At 37.2% G+C, this 17,823-nt stretch overlaps 1 long non-coding RNA gene across 1 annotated transcript in view; it reads left to right on the top strand.

The window, feature by feature from the left end:
- Window positions 1-17,823, top strand: part of LOC148679671 (uncharacterized) — a 74,540-nt gene that overhangs the window by 35,625 nt on the left and 21,092 nt on the right. The gene's annotated exons all lie outside the window — the stretch shown is intronic.

Genomic DNA, 17,823 nt, shown 5'->3' with positions numbered 1-17,823 from the left:
TTACTGTTGAAATCTCAAACGCTTTCATCACTTAAATAAAATTAATTTCATTAATTCAAATTTAAAGTAGAGCCTCCACAAAACCAGACCTCATCACAAAAACATGTTTACTGTTGTTACAAAAATCTAAATTTTAACTAGTTGTGCAGGTAATTCAATCACATCTTAGTGATCAATAAAACTGCCAATGAAACATATGAGGCAGAACTGTTCATTTCAATTATTTACTGTAACTAATATGCTGTACCAAACAGGAATAAATTATAGTACATATCAGCAAAAACAATAAAATCTAATAAAACCAGGTGTTACACATTTAAAACACTATTGATCCGCGATCTGTTAGTGTAGCTTGTGTGGACACTGCTACGCTACTTCACTAATAAAAAAGCTTCGCTACTGTGAAAAGCTATTTGATTTTTTAGCGACGCTACCGCCACTCTACTGAGAAATGTAGTTAAGCTAGCAACACTGTTAAATGTGATAACATCTCTTTGGTCAGAGGAGTCTGCTGGTGCCCTGAAATTCCCAAATCGATAACTTTGTGAGTCATAACATATAATTGGAAATGAAAGAGTGTTTTTATTTCTGTGCACTCATGATACTGACAAAAACATTTTTGCTTTTATAAAACAAGGTAAGGCTAGCTTACATACCTGCAGATGCTTCCTCATGCATTTCAATGGCAAAGAGGATTAGACGTGGTGTGCCCATGACCATTAATTTGATTTAACATTAGGGGGGATAATAATTATAAAATTTCTTATGAGCAATTTTTTGAAGTGGACACAAATAATACAGCCAAATTGTACTTCTAAATATATGTCCCCACAGTTAAAAATGGTTTAATTGTTCATATTACAGCATGGAGACTACATTATTATGGTTATTTTCAAAGTTTTTCTCAGGTTCAATGACAGCAAATTTTTCTTGAAAACTATTTCTTGCATTATTTGTTGTGTTGTTTATACTCAACAGACTGACTCCTAAAGCAGAATAAATGCAGGAAAAGACATTTTCTATTATCATAATAACTAACTTGTTTACATTACACTTGTTAAATTGGCAGATCATATTGTAAATCAGTGAGCCTGTGAGGTTCCTCGATCATTTCTTTCTCCTCTGCCTGTGATTGATAATGTGACATTAGTATTTTCATAAGCACTCATTCTCAATGCCAAATAGGCTTAATATGTGAACTTTTTGTACTTGTTGTTTAGGTGCACTGAAAAACTATCTTATGTCCATTGTCCTTTTCTCTGTCATTTTATCATTGAGTTAAAGTTGGTTTTATATTCGCACATTCAGTCTCTCATTAATAATATAATTTCAGAAGAGTATTCATTGGAAATTCTAAATAGTAAAATTATATTAGCAGCCAACAACCATCAAAGTACAGCATTGTTTATAACCAATTAAATAGTGCTAATATTATATTGTTTACCTATAGGTTCTATAAAGACGTTGTAACTGATACAAAATACAGCAGCCAGAGTTTTAATGAAATTGAAGACACGCGAACATATCACACCAGCATTAATAGAATAGATTTTAAGATTATTTTATTAGTTTAAGGCACTACACAACATGACACCTTCATACTTTTCTGACAGCTTATCAAAATTTAATCCGAACTGTTTTCTATGCTCTTCTAGCGCTCGACTTTTAGAATTTCACTCTTTAAATCTGATGCGATCTGGCGGCACTTCTTTTAGTCAATATGCTGTAAAAATTTGCAATTGTCTCCCAAATAAAGTGAAAGAATCCCCCTAAATTGATGTTTTTTAAAAAGCTTAAGACGCACCTTTTTAAAATTGCGTATGAATATAACAGTTTGTGAAGTTTATGCAATTTATGTATATTGTGTAGGTTAATGTATATATTATGTATGGTGTGTGCATGTATGTAAAGAATATTGTGTGTGATTGTGTAGATGTGTGCATATATGGGTGTACATGTATGCTTTTATCTGAGTATATATTTTACTTTATTTGTCTATAAATTTTTTTATTTGGTTTATTTTGCAACACCTGTTTGTTGTTTGTGGAGTGCTTTGAGTAGCATGGATGTAGGAAAAGTGCTATACAAATAAAATTTATTATCATTATTATTATTATTAATGTTGTTTTGAAGTCAAGCTTACATGGGATTTCAGTTTGAATATACAAAGTACTATGGTAAACAATGTATGGAGCTGTCACTGAAAGAATTTGCGAATATAAAACCAACTTTACCTTAATCATTTTATCTAGTCCATGACACTGCAATGCAAGTTTATTTATACTGTAGCACATTTTGCTTTACATAAAGAACGAAAAACTATCATAAAAATCATCACAACAATAAAAACAAGGACATTTTATATTTTAAATTAATTTAGTCACTTAAGAACAGAACTGAAATTGATTATACAAAAAATACAGTGGGGTTGGTTTGGACGTAGCGCACAGTGCTTATTTAGCAAATCCACAGCTAAACAATATGCTAATTGTGGGCGTTAATGTAAAGTTAACATTATGCCAAGTCGTCACAAATGAAAAAATGCATGGGAAACGGCTTTGGAGTGTTACGTTGCAATGCAATATGCAACAAGCTAACTTAAACAAGCATACATTACCTACATGAGTAACTTTAACCGCTAATACAGCCGATTCATGGACATCAGTAATCAGCATTTTTGCCGCAACTAATTTATGAATGATTCTGCATTAACTACATTGTAGAGAATCGCTTTATTTAATGTGATTAATACACTATACTTACAGAAATTCAACATTGGCCCGTAGCCACACACCTCACTCGTGTATCTGTCTGTCGGTCTGCTGTGACAGGCTGCGTGAGTAGGTGAGACGCGCTCCCGGCAGTGGATTAAACCACTATGAGGAATCAGGGGCGAACTCTTTCTAAATGCATTTTAAATAATAAATGCTGGGTGTTTTTTCTACTTAGACAATTATTTTAGGTATACATACATATATTTTTTTTAAATAGAGAGTGTGTTTTTATATATATTTATATATTTTATTTGGTGAGGGGGACAATGAACATGTTCCCCCCGGGATTTACGCCCGTGGTTGCGCCGCAAATCTAAAGCATCAGCAATTTAATAAATGGCTTTAGCAGAATGCATCCTGCATATCAAAAACAGGCAAAGAAATAGATTAATATTATTCAACCTATCCTAGATTTTTAAGGAAAAATAATAGAAGTAACCCCATTTGTAATTTTTTACATTTTCAAAAGTAACTTTAATTTAATTACACATTTTTCTCAGTAACTGTAACGAATTACTGTTACTTTTATTTTGTAATTAAATTACGTAACGCCGTTACATGTAACTAGTTACTCCCCAACACTGTTGGCTAGAGGGTTCGGGGGTTCCCTTTATCGTTTGGGCCAATCATAAAAATCTAGAGTACATCCAATCCGCCAAAAGATTGAACTCTAGGCAGGCACGGGGGGCTTTATTTTTTGGACGTTTCGATTTTCCATCTTGACCGACCAGGTTCCAAGAATGTTACACCTGATGCACTTTCTCGAATTTTTGATCACTCTGAGCGCGCATCATCTCCTGAGATCATCGTGCCACGCAGACTTTTTATCTCTGCTGTCACCTGGGAGATCGAGTCGAGGGTCCGCATGGCCTTTGAAGGGGTAACGCCTCAGCCTGGATGCCCACCGAGTCATTTATTTGTGCCAAAGGAATTACGGTCTGACGACATCCGTTGGGGTCACTCTTCCAAGTTGGCCTGTCATCCAGGGGTGAGTTGTACCTTGTATCTAATCAAACAACAATTCTGGTGGCAAGTTATGGCTCGTGACATAAGGAATTTTGTGTTGGCTTGCTCAGTTTGTGCTGTTTCTAAGATTTTGCTAGATTTCGTTACGGGTCAAAATCATTAGTCCGGTGGTAGTCTGCCTCAAACTTCCTCCAGCGTACAGGAGAATTCATCCCGTTTTTCATGTCTCCAAATTGAAGCCCGTTTTTCATACCGCGTCTCGTAGAGGGGGAGACGGTTTATTCGATTAAGCGCATTCTGGACTCGAGAAGGAGGGGAAGAGGATTCCAGTACTTGGTGGACTGGGAGGGTTACGGTCCAGAGGAGAGGAGTTGGGTTCCTGCAAGGGACATATTGGATCATTCTCTCATCAATGATTACAATCACCAGGTAAACTCTTCTGGGAGCACTCTTAGGAGAGAGGGTACTGTCACGGTTTATGGATCTGTGTGTTCCTCCTGTGTGTTATGTATCATACCTTGTGTGTTGTCATGTGTGAGGGTGTGTGTTTGTTTACCTTTTGTGTTGACAACGTGCTAGAATCAGCTGATGTCGTCAGCTGACTTGTCATCCTCCAGCTGAACCTCATTTGGCTGGCTATATATTTCTTCCTGTGGTATGTGCTGGTTATCAGTCCGTTGGTTGTCCTTGTTTGTCTTTGTTCCTGATTGTTGTCTCCCAGTATCCTTCGCTGTCCGTTTGATGTCATCGTCGTGGCCTGTGGCTCTCTTTTGTTTTGAACTTTCGTGTGTCCTCTGTTTATTAAAATACTTGCATTTGGATCCTCCTTGTCTAAGAGTCATGACACATATGGACCGCTTTTAATCAAATAAAGAAATTGTGTTTAAATAAAATGGAAAGTTTATATTTAACCTCCTGCCATTCTAAACCCATAAAAATACACAAGTAGTTTAATAATTTGTTATGAGGACTGTTATCAATGTTATATTAAAATTGAGAAAGGATAGGTAACAAAGTTCCGATCTAATCTTTTTGTTATATAGAAAACATTGTTTTTAAGCTTTAAAGTGAGTAACTACAAGTATTAACTTTCTCCACAAAAGCTGGCATGCACTTCTAGTTCTGAAACAAGAAATGTGCAAATTGGGCACTGGGCCTCAAGTGCCGATATATATATATATATATATATATATATATATATATATATATATATATATATATATGAAGTATGCTGGAGTAATTTTTTAATAAAAAAAGTAATTACTAACTGTGACCATGGAACACAAAGCCAGTCTTATATTGAACAGGTATGTTTGGCAAAAGCTAAACTGTATGGGTCACAATTAATGATTTTCTGATTTCTGTCAAAAATCATTATAATTTAAATAAAGATTTCTTCATTATGCTATTTAGTAAATTTCCTACGGTAAATACATTAGCAATCAAGTTTTGATTAGTACTGTGCATTGCTAAAAACTTCATTTGAATTACTTTAAAAGACTCTGATTCCATATATTCTAATAGTTGTATCTCAGCCAAATATTATCCCATCCTAACAAACCATGGAAAACTTTATTCAGATTTCAGATGATGTTAAAATGCCAGTTTCCAAAAATGTTACTTTTAACTGATTTTGTGGTCCAAGGTCACAAATGACTGTTTAGTTTTAGCATGTACAGTATACCTCCTGAGGGTATGGTTCAACATTGGATGATGCATCATTAAAAGGTGCAATATTTTGCCTTGAAGACATTGTCTCCTCTATCAACACCAAATCATCTTCCTGTGAACAAAAAAAAAAAAAATTAATTGTCTCATGCAATTCTGGGCTAGAATTCCATGATTGCGATATATATATATATATATATATATATTTTTTTTTTTTAATATATATACTGTGATATAAATAAAACTTCACCAGATGACTTAATATCTCTATTTACAAAATGTATGACGTTAGATTGATTGGGATGATTCTACAGTGGGAATGCATCTCAATAAAGTCTAATAAACAACCTAAATACAAATCAAGAAAAAGATACAACTAAAGCGTTTTATCGTCAGTAACAGTAATCAAGTTCAGTAATTGAATGTTAAAAATAAAAATTAATCATTGTTAAAGTCACAAATGGTAAATTTCTTATGCCTAAATGCTTTTAAAATCATTATACAATGACAGGCATGAAAAACACCCACAAATGATAAATTAAAATACAAACTCATCATTGCATATATCCTGCAATGTGACTACTGCAAATGATCACATTGTGATACTGATGCTGAAATATATATTGTGCAGCCCTAATTTATTTTTATATTTTAATTTGAACTTTACCTCATTTTCAGAAGTTTCCAAGTTGTCACACTGTTCAGCATGCAAAGCCAATGTCTGAAGAGGCATCAAAGTATTGCATTTTTTTACAATGAGCCTTTGGCATTCGTGCAAATTCAGATGCATCTGGTGGCAGTGGCGTCAAATCAAGCTCATGTTGAAGTGGTACGATGTAAAGTAAATTTTTTCCTCCACCTGAGGCATTTTTGATTAGTGACCCTGTATACCCCTCTGAATCCAACAGTACAGCAGACCTCTCCTTTGTCCATTTCCACCTACATTGTTTGGGGATACAACAAAAGAAACAGGATGACATAAGTTTTGTGGTCTCTAAACCTTAAGTTATATTTCAGAATGTGAACACTTAATGAAACCACACCTGCGCTTTGAAAATTAGCCATCTGTCTTCCAAATCATTCATTTTTGGATAGGTTTCCCGTAATTTATTTGACAACTACATTAATAAAAGCTTCAAGTAAACAAACTATTTAACAACTAATACAACAAATATTATTTTTTTTTAATGTGTTTGCTTAAGACTTCTCACCTCTGGATGTGTTAAATCTGAAGTTAAGGACAGGGTCCTCTTCCCTAAACCTGCTTGCATTAACTCCAGCTCTTCCGACAGGGATGGGGTTGTTTCTGATTTAGATCCCAGCAAAGAAACAGAGAAAGCAAATCTCTTTTGTGCCTTTGCTGGGATTACAGGCTTGTGACTTTTAGCAAGCTGACGTTTATATTTGCCAGCATTTAAAAAAAAAAAAGGAAAGGATCTGGAAATGACAGAACAGGTGTGACAATGGCGGTGGTGACGACATGGAAACAGATGGGATCCAAATGCAAGAAGTTTAATAGTAAAGAGTAAACAAATCCAAAACACTAGGCTAAATCGTAGTCAAAAAGCAGGCAGGTTCAAAGTAACAAACAGAGTGTCCACCAAGGCAAACAAGGCAAAAACAGTCTTCCAAAATCAGTAGTCAAATAGAACAGGCTCAAAGGTCATAACAAAAGGCAGATCAAACAGAGAAATTACGCTCGGTAAGGCAGCAGATACTGGCAATACTTCGCATTGAGTGTTTGGTGTGGCCAGGTTAATATGGCCACCAAACAGGAAGTAACCAACGAAGTGAACTGACAGTCAGAATTCCGGTGAGGGCTCCCTCTGCAGGTTGGATGAGTGGTTGTCAGTTCTGTTTGTTACAGATTCCCCTCCTCTAGAAACACCTCCAGGTGTACATCTTCTAGGTCTACCTCTGGGTCGTGGTGCTGGGCGATTGGGGTACCGTTGGTGAAAGTTCTGGGTAAGAGATGGGTCCAGTATATCCTTCGACGGAACCCAAGACCTCTCCTCTGGTCCATAGCCTTCCCAGTCCACCAAGTATTGTAACTGACCCCTTCTGCGGCGAGAGTCCAAAATCTCGTTAACTGCATATGCAGGTGCTCCCTCAATTTCCAAAGGTGGAGGGGGTTCAGGGTTTGATGTGCCAGAGTCAGACGTTGGGTGGACCGGTTTTAGGAGGGAAACATGAAAAGAAGGGGAGATGCGGTAATCAGCAGGAAGCTCTAAACGGTATGTGACATTGTTAATTCGTTTCAGAATTTTGAAGGGTCCTACATACCTTGGTGATAGCTTCCTGCTAGGTAGTCGTAGTCTGAGGTCTCGGGTTGATAACCAGACTCTCTGGCCAGGTTGATAGTTAGGATTTGGACGCCGTCTTTGGTCTGCATTAATCCTTTGGGTTCGAATGGCTCTTTGAAGTCTCACATGAGCGATGTTCCATACTTCTTCACTGCGTTGGACCCAGTCATCCACTGATGGTACCATAGAAGGTTCACCAGACCAGGGGAACATGGGAGGTTGGTAGCTTAGGATGCATTTAAACGGAGTTAGTCCCGTGGAGGAATGGGTGAGAGAGTTTTGAGCATATTCCGCCCATGGCAGAAAGTTGCTCCATTTGTCTTGTTCTCTGCTGCAGTAGGTTCTGAGATAGCGTCCAATTTCCTGGTTTAATCTTTCCACTTGCCCATTAGATTCAGGATGATAGCCTGAAGTGAGGCTGACGTTGATGTCTAGTTGTTTGCAAAATGCTTTCCATACTTTGGAAGTGAACTGGGGGCCTCTGTCAGATACTATGTCTTCTGGGATGCCATACACTCTGAATACGTGTTGGAATAGTTCTAGGGCAGTTTCCATGGCTGTGGGTAGTCCCTTAAGTGGGATCAGTCTGCAGGCTTTAGAAAAGCGGTCTATGATAACGAGTATCGTTGTGTAGTTATTGGAGTTGGGTAGATCGGTGACGAAATCTATCGATAAGTGTGACCATGGACGATGAGGGATGGGGAGTGGTTGAAGTAATCCGGATGGTAGCTCCCGTGGTGTTTTTGACTGGGCGCAGACTGCACAGGATTTGATAAACGTAGTAATATTTTGGTTCATCTTAGGCCACCAGAATGCATTGCGTACCAAGTTCAAGGTACGAGAGATGCCAGGGTGTCCTGAACTTAGAGAGTTGTGTACCCACTGCATGATTCGTAGTCTGAGAGTTTGTGGGACATATTGGCGATTTGGGGGGCATTCTGGAGGTGGTGGATCATCTTGTTGGCCTCTTTGTATTTCTTCCATGATATCCCAGCTGATTTGGGCTATGACTACAGATGGTGGAAGAATTGATACTGGGGTTTGATCCAATTGCCCTTGGTCATATCTGCGAGAAAGGGCATCTGCCTTATGGTTCTTGGTGCCTGGGCGATAGGTTACTGTAAAATTGAAACGGGTGAAAAATAAAGACCAGCGAGCCTGTCTAGGGTTTAGTCGTCGGGCACTTTTGATATACTCAAGGTTTTTGTGGTCTGTGATAATCTGGAAGGGATGGACAGCTCCTTCTAGCCAGTGGCGCCATTCTTCCAGTGCTGCCTTCATGGAAAGTAGTTCCTTGTTACCTACGTCATAGTTTCTTTCAGCTGCCGTCAGTTTGCGAGAAAAATAAGCACAGGGGTGGAGTTTACCTGGGTTACCATGGCGTTGTGATAAGACTGCCCCAATGCCATAGTCGGATGCATCCACTTCAACAACAAAGGGTAGCTCTGGGTTGGGGTGTTTCAGAATGGGTGCGGTGGTGAAGCTGGTCTTAAGTTTCTCAAACGATTTGACTGTTTCTGGATTCCATTTCAACTTAGATGGTTTACCCTTTTGCAGTGAGGTGAGGGGGGCCGATATTAGGCTGTAGTTTCTTATGAATCGGCGATAAAAGTTGGCAAACCCTAGAAATCTTTGTAGTTCTTTCACTGTTTTGGGGAGAGGCCAACCAGTGACTGCCTGAACCTTGGTGTCATTCATTTCCACTCCGTGGTGGCTGATAATGTATCCTAGGAAGGAGGTTTTGGACATGTGGAATTCACACTTCTCCAGCTTAGCATAGAGTTGATTTTCTTGTAATCGTGTCAAAACAGTCCTAACGTCTTTGATGTGTTGTTCTAGGTTAGGGGAATAAATCAAAATGTCATCTATATAAGCAATGACACATTTGTTCAGCAAATCTCTGAAAATTTCATTTATGAATGACTGGAAGACTGCTGGGGAGTTAGCAAGGCCATAAGGCATAACGAGGTATTCATAGTGCTCCCTAGTGGTCAGGAATGCGGTTTTCCACTCGTCTCCCTCCCGAATACGAATAAGGTTATAAGCACTTCTGAGATCAAGTTTAGTATAGATACGGGCTTCACGTAGTTGTTCAAGGGCAGGAGGAACCAAGGGAAGAGGGTAACGATATTTGACAGTGATGTTATTCAATCCTCGGTAGTCGATACATGGACGGAGACCTCCATCCTTTTTCTCTATGAAAAGAAATCCTGCTGCTGCGGGGGAAGTAGAGGGTCGAATGTAACCAGAAGATAGGGCCTCCTCGATGTATGTTTCCATGGCTTGAGTTTCAGGACGAGACAGTGGATAAATTTTGCTTTTAGGTGGGGACATATTGGGTAGCAGTTCAATAGCGCAATCCCAAGAACGATGAGGTGGTAGTTGGGCTGCTTTAGATTTGTTGAATACCTCTGCAAATTCTCTATAGGGCTGTGGTAACGTCACTTGTGAGTGGGCCTCTGGGCTTTCAATGCTGGTGGACAAACATGGTAGAGACAATATTTTGGAAAAGCATCGTAGTTGACAATGAGTGGACCAGTGTGCGAGTTCACCTTGATTCCAGGAAATGGTCGGGTCGTGGATGGTAAGCCATGGGTGACCCAAAATAACTTCATATTTACAAGATGGGATCACATAGAATGTGATGGTTTCTTCATGGAAAAGTCCAATGCTCAGGGATACAGGTTGTGTGATGGCTTTAATCCCTGAGCCGATGGTACCATTGTCAATTGTGGTTATATTAATGACTGGAACACAGGGGGATGTTGGGATCTTTAATTTGTCTGTGAGTTCCTGACTTATGATATTAACTGCTGACCCAGAATCCACTAATGCTGAAACACATTGAGAGGTTGTATTATAACTTAACTCACAATTTAGAAGAAAACTGTGCTTAGAAAAAGTGGGAAATTCAATGGTACTCACACTGTATTTGGTTCTTGAAGATTTCTTGGCTTTGTGAGGGCATGAAGCAGTGCGATGATCCTCCTCTCCACAGTAGAAGCACAGGTTTTCACGCTGACGTCGATCTCTTTCCTCCGTAGAGAGACGAGTGGCAGCAATTTGCATGGGTTCTAGAGTGTCCAGGCATGTCTGGGCTTGTTCCAGGTGGGTTGTTCGTTGTTTATGACTGCGTGAGTTGCTACGTAATAAGTTATCTATCTTAATGGCCAGGGTTATGAATTCACTGTATGTCAAGTCTACTGCTTTGCAGGCTAGCTCAGTTTGAATTTTAGTATTTAATCCTTGTTTGAATGCTGCTTTGAGTGCAACATCATTCCATCCACTCTGGGCAGCCAGCGTTCTAAATTCAATAGCATAATCAGCTGCCGTGCGTGATCCTTGCTTTAAATTTAGGAGTTGTTCAGAAATATCCTGCCCCCCTTCAGGATAAGCAATAACTTCCTGCAGTTGGGATATGAAATGGTTAAAGGACGTTTGTATTGCAGCATCGCTTTCCCAAACTGCTGAGGCCCAATCTAGGGCCCGTCCCGTTAGCAGCGACATTAACACTGCACACTTCTGGGTATCTAGTGCATAAGTGTCCGGTTGGCTAGTAAAGAATATCTTACATTGGCGAACAAACCCACGACATTGCTCAGGCGAGCCATCAAATTTGTCAGGTAAAGCCAGTCTTACCGAAGAGCTTTGAGGAGCAGGAAGTGAACGGTTGTATTGAATGAGATGATCGTTGATGTTCGATAATTGCTGCAGTTGTTCCTGATATCCCTTTAGTACATCACTTTGATAAGCAAATGCAGCTTGCATCTGAGAAACTTCTGCTGGATCCATGTTAGGCGAAGTATTCTGTGACAATGGCGGTGGTGACGACATGGAAACAGATGGGATCCAAATGCAAGAAGTTTAATAGTAAAGAGTAAACAAATCCAAAACACTAGGCTAAATCGTAGTCAAAAAGCAGGCAGGTTCAAAGTAACAAACAGAGTGTCCACCAAGGCAAACAAGGCAAAAACAGTCTTCCAAAATCAGTAGTCAAATAGAACAGGCTCAAAGGTCATAACAAAAGGCAGATCAAACAGAGAAATTACGCTCGGTAAGGCAGCAGATACTGGCAATACTTCGCATTGAGTGTTTGGTGTGGCCAGGTTAATATGGCCACCAAACAGGAAGTAACCAACGAAGAACTGACAGTCAGAATTCCGGTGAGGGCTCCCTCTGCAGGTTGGATGAGTGGTTGTCAGTTCTGTTTGTTACAACAGGTAAAACTATGAATACTTTTTGTAAGAATCAAACAATACAATCATTCTGTGCTTAACATATGAACAGGTTCAAGTATATTTTCCATTGTCATGACTAAACAGTTAGGCAAATATTTAACTACAAAAAATTATATATATACACACACACACACACACACACACATGTATATATATATATATATATATATATATATATATATATATATTTTTTTTTTTTTAAATATTCAACACCTGAACTGGCCCTTTAAAATACGCTTGCTGTTCTACCTAGCCATTTCATGCTCCACTGTGGGCCTTTCTGACTGCTGGGGTTGGATCTGAGTCTGGCCCTGTCTTGAGTTTTTTTATCTGGTATAACTCTTGCCACCAAGGACATAAAATGCTGTGCAGCTTCCGTAATGGCACGTTGGTCATACAAGGGGAAAAAGGTTTTGATGCAAAGCACTACTATCACAATACTGATCAAATTACAAAATGATCATCTGATTACTTTGTAGGAATAAGGTAATAATAACCGGTTGCTGCGATCTGCCTGCTTGGTTTTCCATTCTGTAATTAAGAAATTGAGATTGACAATTTATATTCCTTTAAATAGACACAACAGGGGCAGACTGGCCAAGGGGTGGGATGGATCCAATAGTCTACCTGGCCTGCCACTGTGAATCTGGCTTTCACAAAAGTATTTTTTGCAAATTTTAAAAAGGAAATCATATTAGAAGTTAATGAATATCAAAGTAACGTTACAACATTGTTCACAGTCAATTACATAGTGCAAACATTGTTTTAAAGTTAACGTTATCCTTCCATGCTATTTCAGACTCAATATTAAACTTAGCGTGGTAAACAATATATGGGCCGTTAAGAATGTATGAATGAATGAATGTATGAATATCAAACCTATTTTACCTCAATCTCTCCTGGTCAAAAATACTGTCCCAGGTAGAGATCTGCACGGGAATGCAGACCTCTAGTATCAGGCCGCCCCTGCGACACCATATTAACGTTAGATTTTACAAATTTTTATTTACTGTGATGTCCGGCTTCACTAAAACCAATTATTTTAAAGCTGTCGTCTAGAGACATAAGCAAAGCCTGTTTTTTACAGTGACAGTACATTAATGTATATTTTCCAAAATAACGTACAGCGGCCTTTCGTTGCCTATTGCAGCTGTGCACTACTGATGGCCGACAGCAAATGTAAATTAATCGAGATTATTCAGCTATATTACGAAGTACACCGAGCTAATAATAGCAGTCGTTATGTTATCCGATGGGACATGTGGATAATATACAAGTTATACAGTTTTTGTTAACTTACCTCGAAGTAGACCTGTTGCTCGCCATCGCTCGCTCATCTAACTGTTAGGAGTCCAATCGCGCGAAAATGTAGCGGGCGTGGCCAACCTGTGACGTCAATCCAGATTTACGAATAGAAAAAGGCCACTCATCCCAGAGGGAAGATATCACCCCCTGCGCTAAAGAGTTCAAAACTTTTCAACTCGCAGGCAAAGATTTAAGATCCGCAAAAAAAAAATAAAAAATGACCAAACAGAAAGCAAAATGAATAAAAACCCTACTGGTAACTGAATAAAATGGCAAAAGTTTATTTTTTGCAATGCAGATTTTTTTTTTAACCAATGACATTTTTCAATTAAATGTTTTTTTTTTTATCTTTTATTTTTAATTACAATGTACTTAGTTTTGGTCTAATACTAATTATGTTTGTTTGAATAATAAAGACACAAAAATTACTCTAGCATACAGCGGTTCAAAACTTTTCAACATGCAAGCAAAACCTTACGATTCGCAAGCAAAGATTCTAGATGTGCAATACATAACAGCAGAACAGAGAGCAAAATTAATGAGTGTGCAATGAAAATTGTGCTTATTGCATAGTTTATTTTTTGCAATGCAAAACATTTTATTATCACTGACATATTTTTTTGAATTAATTGTTTATTTGCAATCTTTTATTTTTTAATTACTATGTGCTTAATTTTTCCTTAAAAGTAAATATTTTTGATTAAATAATAAAGAAACAAATCTAGCTCCATAAATAATGAGCTGCATAATCAGCCATCAGACAGGTATGTGACAAAGAGGGGAGAGTTTCAAGAAAGAATCTGAAAAAAAAATAACCCCCAATATTTTTTGTTTGCAGTTTATTTAAAATATATTATACTATCACACAAAATAACCCGAGATAAACGTGTGGGAGTTAGTTCACTGTATAAAACTGTAAACTATATAAACCTACATATATGAAATCTATTGATAAAGTTACTTATAAATACATTTTACATATAAATTAAGGCATGCACTTGAATTTACACATAAAACATTATGTACAGGAGATACGTTCAGGGCAGGGCTGGACTGGGGCAAAAAAATCGGCCCTGGCATTTTGGGCCAGAGCGGCTCGCTACATTCAATCAAAATGCTATCTATCTATGCACGTATAATATTTTTATCAACTCATATTTTATAAAACACAAAAGCCATATATATGAAATAAATAAATAAATACAACTTTTAATCTCAATTTATTTTTTGTATACTATCCATAACAATATTTGTTGAGTTCTAAAAAATACACTATTCATTCATTTATTTTTCTTCGCATTAGTCCCTTATTTATCAGGGGTTGTCGCAGTGGAATGAACTGCCAACTATTCCAGCATGTTTTATGCAGCAGATGCCTTTCTAGCCACAACCCAATATTGGAAATCACCCATACACACTCATTCACACACACTTATACACTACAGCCAATTTAGCTTATTCAATACACTATTCACTCAGCCTATATTCAATAATAAACAACAAAAACTGCCTGCTAATGCATGGGTAAATCTTCAAAGGGAACAGTGTACTTTATAACCTCATTCACCTCATCCTGCTTGCTGTTTCACTATCTAAACAATGAAAACATAAATTAAGTAAAATTTGTTTTATTTTAAAATTATGATTAACAGACACCAAACAGCCTCGTGTAGCTACATTTTTATATGACCGTCATCTTTACTCTGCATATTTACAACAAAACAGGGCTTAAATAGGTCCGTGTACGTTTTGTTCATTTGTTTTCCATTTTCAAACGTAATAAAGGAAATGGAGAAAACATCCGTTTTTCCGTTTTTCTTTTGCTCACGAGAAAACGAAAAAACGAGATTTTGGCGGGATTTTCGTTTTTTGGTTTAGGGTAGGAAAACGGATTAACGACTTTAAAATTCGTTTTACACATGTAGGCGGTGCTGAAACACCCACTTTCCTCTAATTGGTCAACCAAATTTGAGGTTGTGACGTTGCCCTCAAAATAAAAGCCTTACAAGCAGGCTTTTAATTATTATTATTCAATTATATATAAGTTTACATATTCTATCATTTGAACCACACACAGTTAGGCTTACATTCATTGCGTATGTATAAATTAATTAAAAACGTAAATTAGCAGTATTCTTAGACATTTGTCATTAAAATAAGGTCATAGCTCACTGGCAAGCTTCTTGCTGCTGTGCACCTGATGCTGAGCAAAGATAGCCATTTCCGAGCAGCACCTGGTTTGTATGATTGTTTCAGGGCTATTGTAGGCCTAAATAATAGCCTACTCTGTATAAAATAATAATTTATTATTATTATTATTTACTTAGTTATTCAATGGTTGCATGGGGCTATAATAAATGGTACCATTTGTTTCTATTGGATTTTCTCCTATTTTAATTTAATATATGCTTTAGCCTATTGTAAATATTTATTTGATAATTAAAACTTTTTTATTGCAACATCAAAGTAGACCTGTCTTATTATTTTTATTTTTTGTTATTATTTTGTTGTTGTTGTTGTTATTATTATTGTAGATGGGACATAGCCACAGGAGAGAGAGTTATGATGAACAACCTGTCAAAAAGTTTGATGGATTGTAGCCCCGCCCCTAAGGCGGGACTTTCGGTCTTAGCCCCGCCCCTTTTATATAAACTTTATAGTTCCGGTAATTAGATTCTTATCGGTTTAATATAAATTAAAAATTCCGGTAATTAGATTTTTATCAGGCTAATTAAATGTAGGGTCCAGCCAGTTGGTCCAATGACGGTATCCAATGGTGGATGAAGGTTCACTGCATGTTCGGTCTTTCCAGTGCACAATGTTGATTTATATTAAACTTAGCTCATATCTGACTCCAATTTTAGTATGAGGTGGTTTAGAATATTAATATATTTATCCTCGTTTTATCTGACTCCAATTATAAAACATTAAGAAGATTATTTTGTTTCCTTTCACATTATTTTAGATCATGATTGAATATTCTTTTGATTTGTTATTATACCTTATTCTCATTTACTCAGATTCCTATAGCATCCCGAGTCTTGCACCGGCCGGGTATACAATCTCTTAATACAAGCTTGTCAGTCTTGGTCATTACACAGAGGCGATTAACCACTCTCCTAAAAAGGCAGAACCCTACTTACTCAATTTAGGAGATTTTTATGTGGTCCCAATAGATCTGTTATCTACTTAATCAAGACAAAGTATTTTAATAATAATCGCGCAGGATTATACGTTTGTAGATGAAGGCCTAAATATCCACATTTAAATTAGTTTCAACAATATTTTGTTGTTCTAAATAATTGGCCTTTTACAGTCCAAGTATACTTGAATTAATGCCAATTTATTAGTCGGATCTCTAACAACATTGTATAGCGTGCCACACTGCTCCGTCTAACATGTTTTAGTCCGTTACTAACCTGTACAGTGGCTTGTAGTGCTATGGACAACAACATTTATCAGTGATAATAACACGAGGTTTGAATAATTCAAAACATAACAATTTATTAGTCAGGTAAATGTATTATGCCAATTCAATCAGTCAATTCATAAACGATCATTACAAAACATCAAATTATCAAAGATAAATCCAAGATGAAAAAATGCATACCTGACCTTTTACATAACGTGTAAATTTTACATAACGTGGAGCCTAGGCTCCATGTTATGGGCTGATCTGGGTAGGCAGAATCGCGCTGAGTCTTTCTCAGACCTTACCTTAAATAATCCAAGAATTCCCTCAAGGAAGGGGGTGTGAATAACAAAAGGCATTCACACTTAGTGGAAAGTCACACCCTTCACAGTGGTTAGAAAGATGCCTGAAGTTATATATTTATTGTTTTGATTATGTCTGTTTCTGAGAGAATGAGACCATTGTACCAATCGCACTGAGACATTTCAAATGATATCAAACATGATAGTTAAAGTCAGTTTGGTTAATCTAGAACATTCAAACATTGAAATGACCATATGCGTGAGTTGGGGGGATGAAGCTGAGTTTCAGCAGACTCAGATGCAAATGCAGCAGGAACTAGTTTTTCCCGCATTCCCACCTGCTGGGTTGTTAAGTCACCAGTCTCTGTTTTCAGCTCATGTTTTGAATTGTCAAAGATATCAAAATATTTGCAATATTTCAACTTTTACATAAATTAATGATTCCGGTAGTTAGATTTTAATCAGACTAATTAAATTAATAGGTTATTTCCGGTAATGAAAATATTGGTAATTCAACTCTAATCAAACTGAAATAAAATTAATTTAATATTAATAACGGTAATTAAATAACTGTTATTAGAACCATTATTTAATTATTACATTATAATATAATTAATAAATTATAGTAAATGCATCACTTACCCATGTGATGTTGCCTGCATGGTGGTATGAACATACTGACTGTATGTGATAAGAAAAACGTTAGACAACACCTATCAACTGCTTGTGAAAGATAGATTTGTATCAGATGTAGAATATGTATATCTTATTGAATATGTTGGGTGTCACCTACTAACTACTATATGTTGTTAGGTGGAAAGGAAAAAATGTTGACTGTTAGACAACGCCCTCGCA

Source organism: Danio rerio, chromosome 8, assembly GCF_052040795.2.
Source record: "Danio rerio strain M-AB ecotype USA chromosome 8, GRCz13ab, whole genome shotgun sequence".
Classification (NCBI taxonomy): domain Eukaryota; kingdom Metazoa; phylum Chordata; class Actinopteri; order Cypriniformes; family Danionidae; genus Danio; species Danio rerio.
The sequence above is the reverse complement of the archived record's forward strand: the minus strand, read 5'-3'. Positions and strand labels throughout refer to the sequence as shown.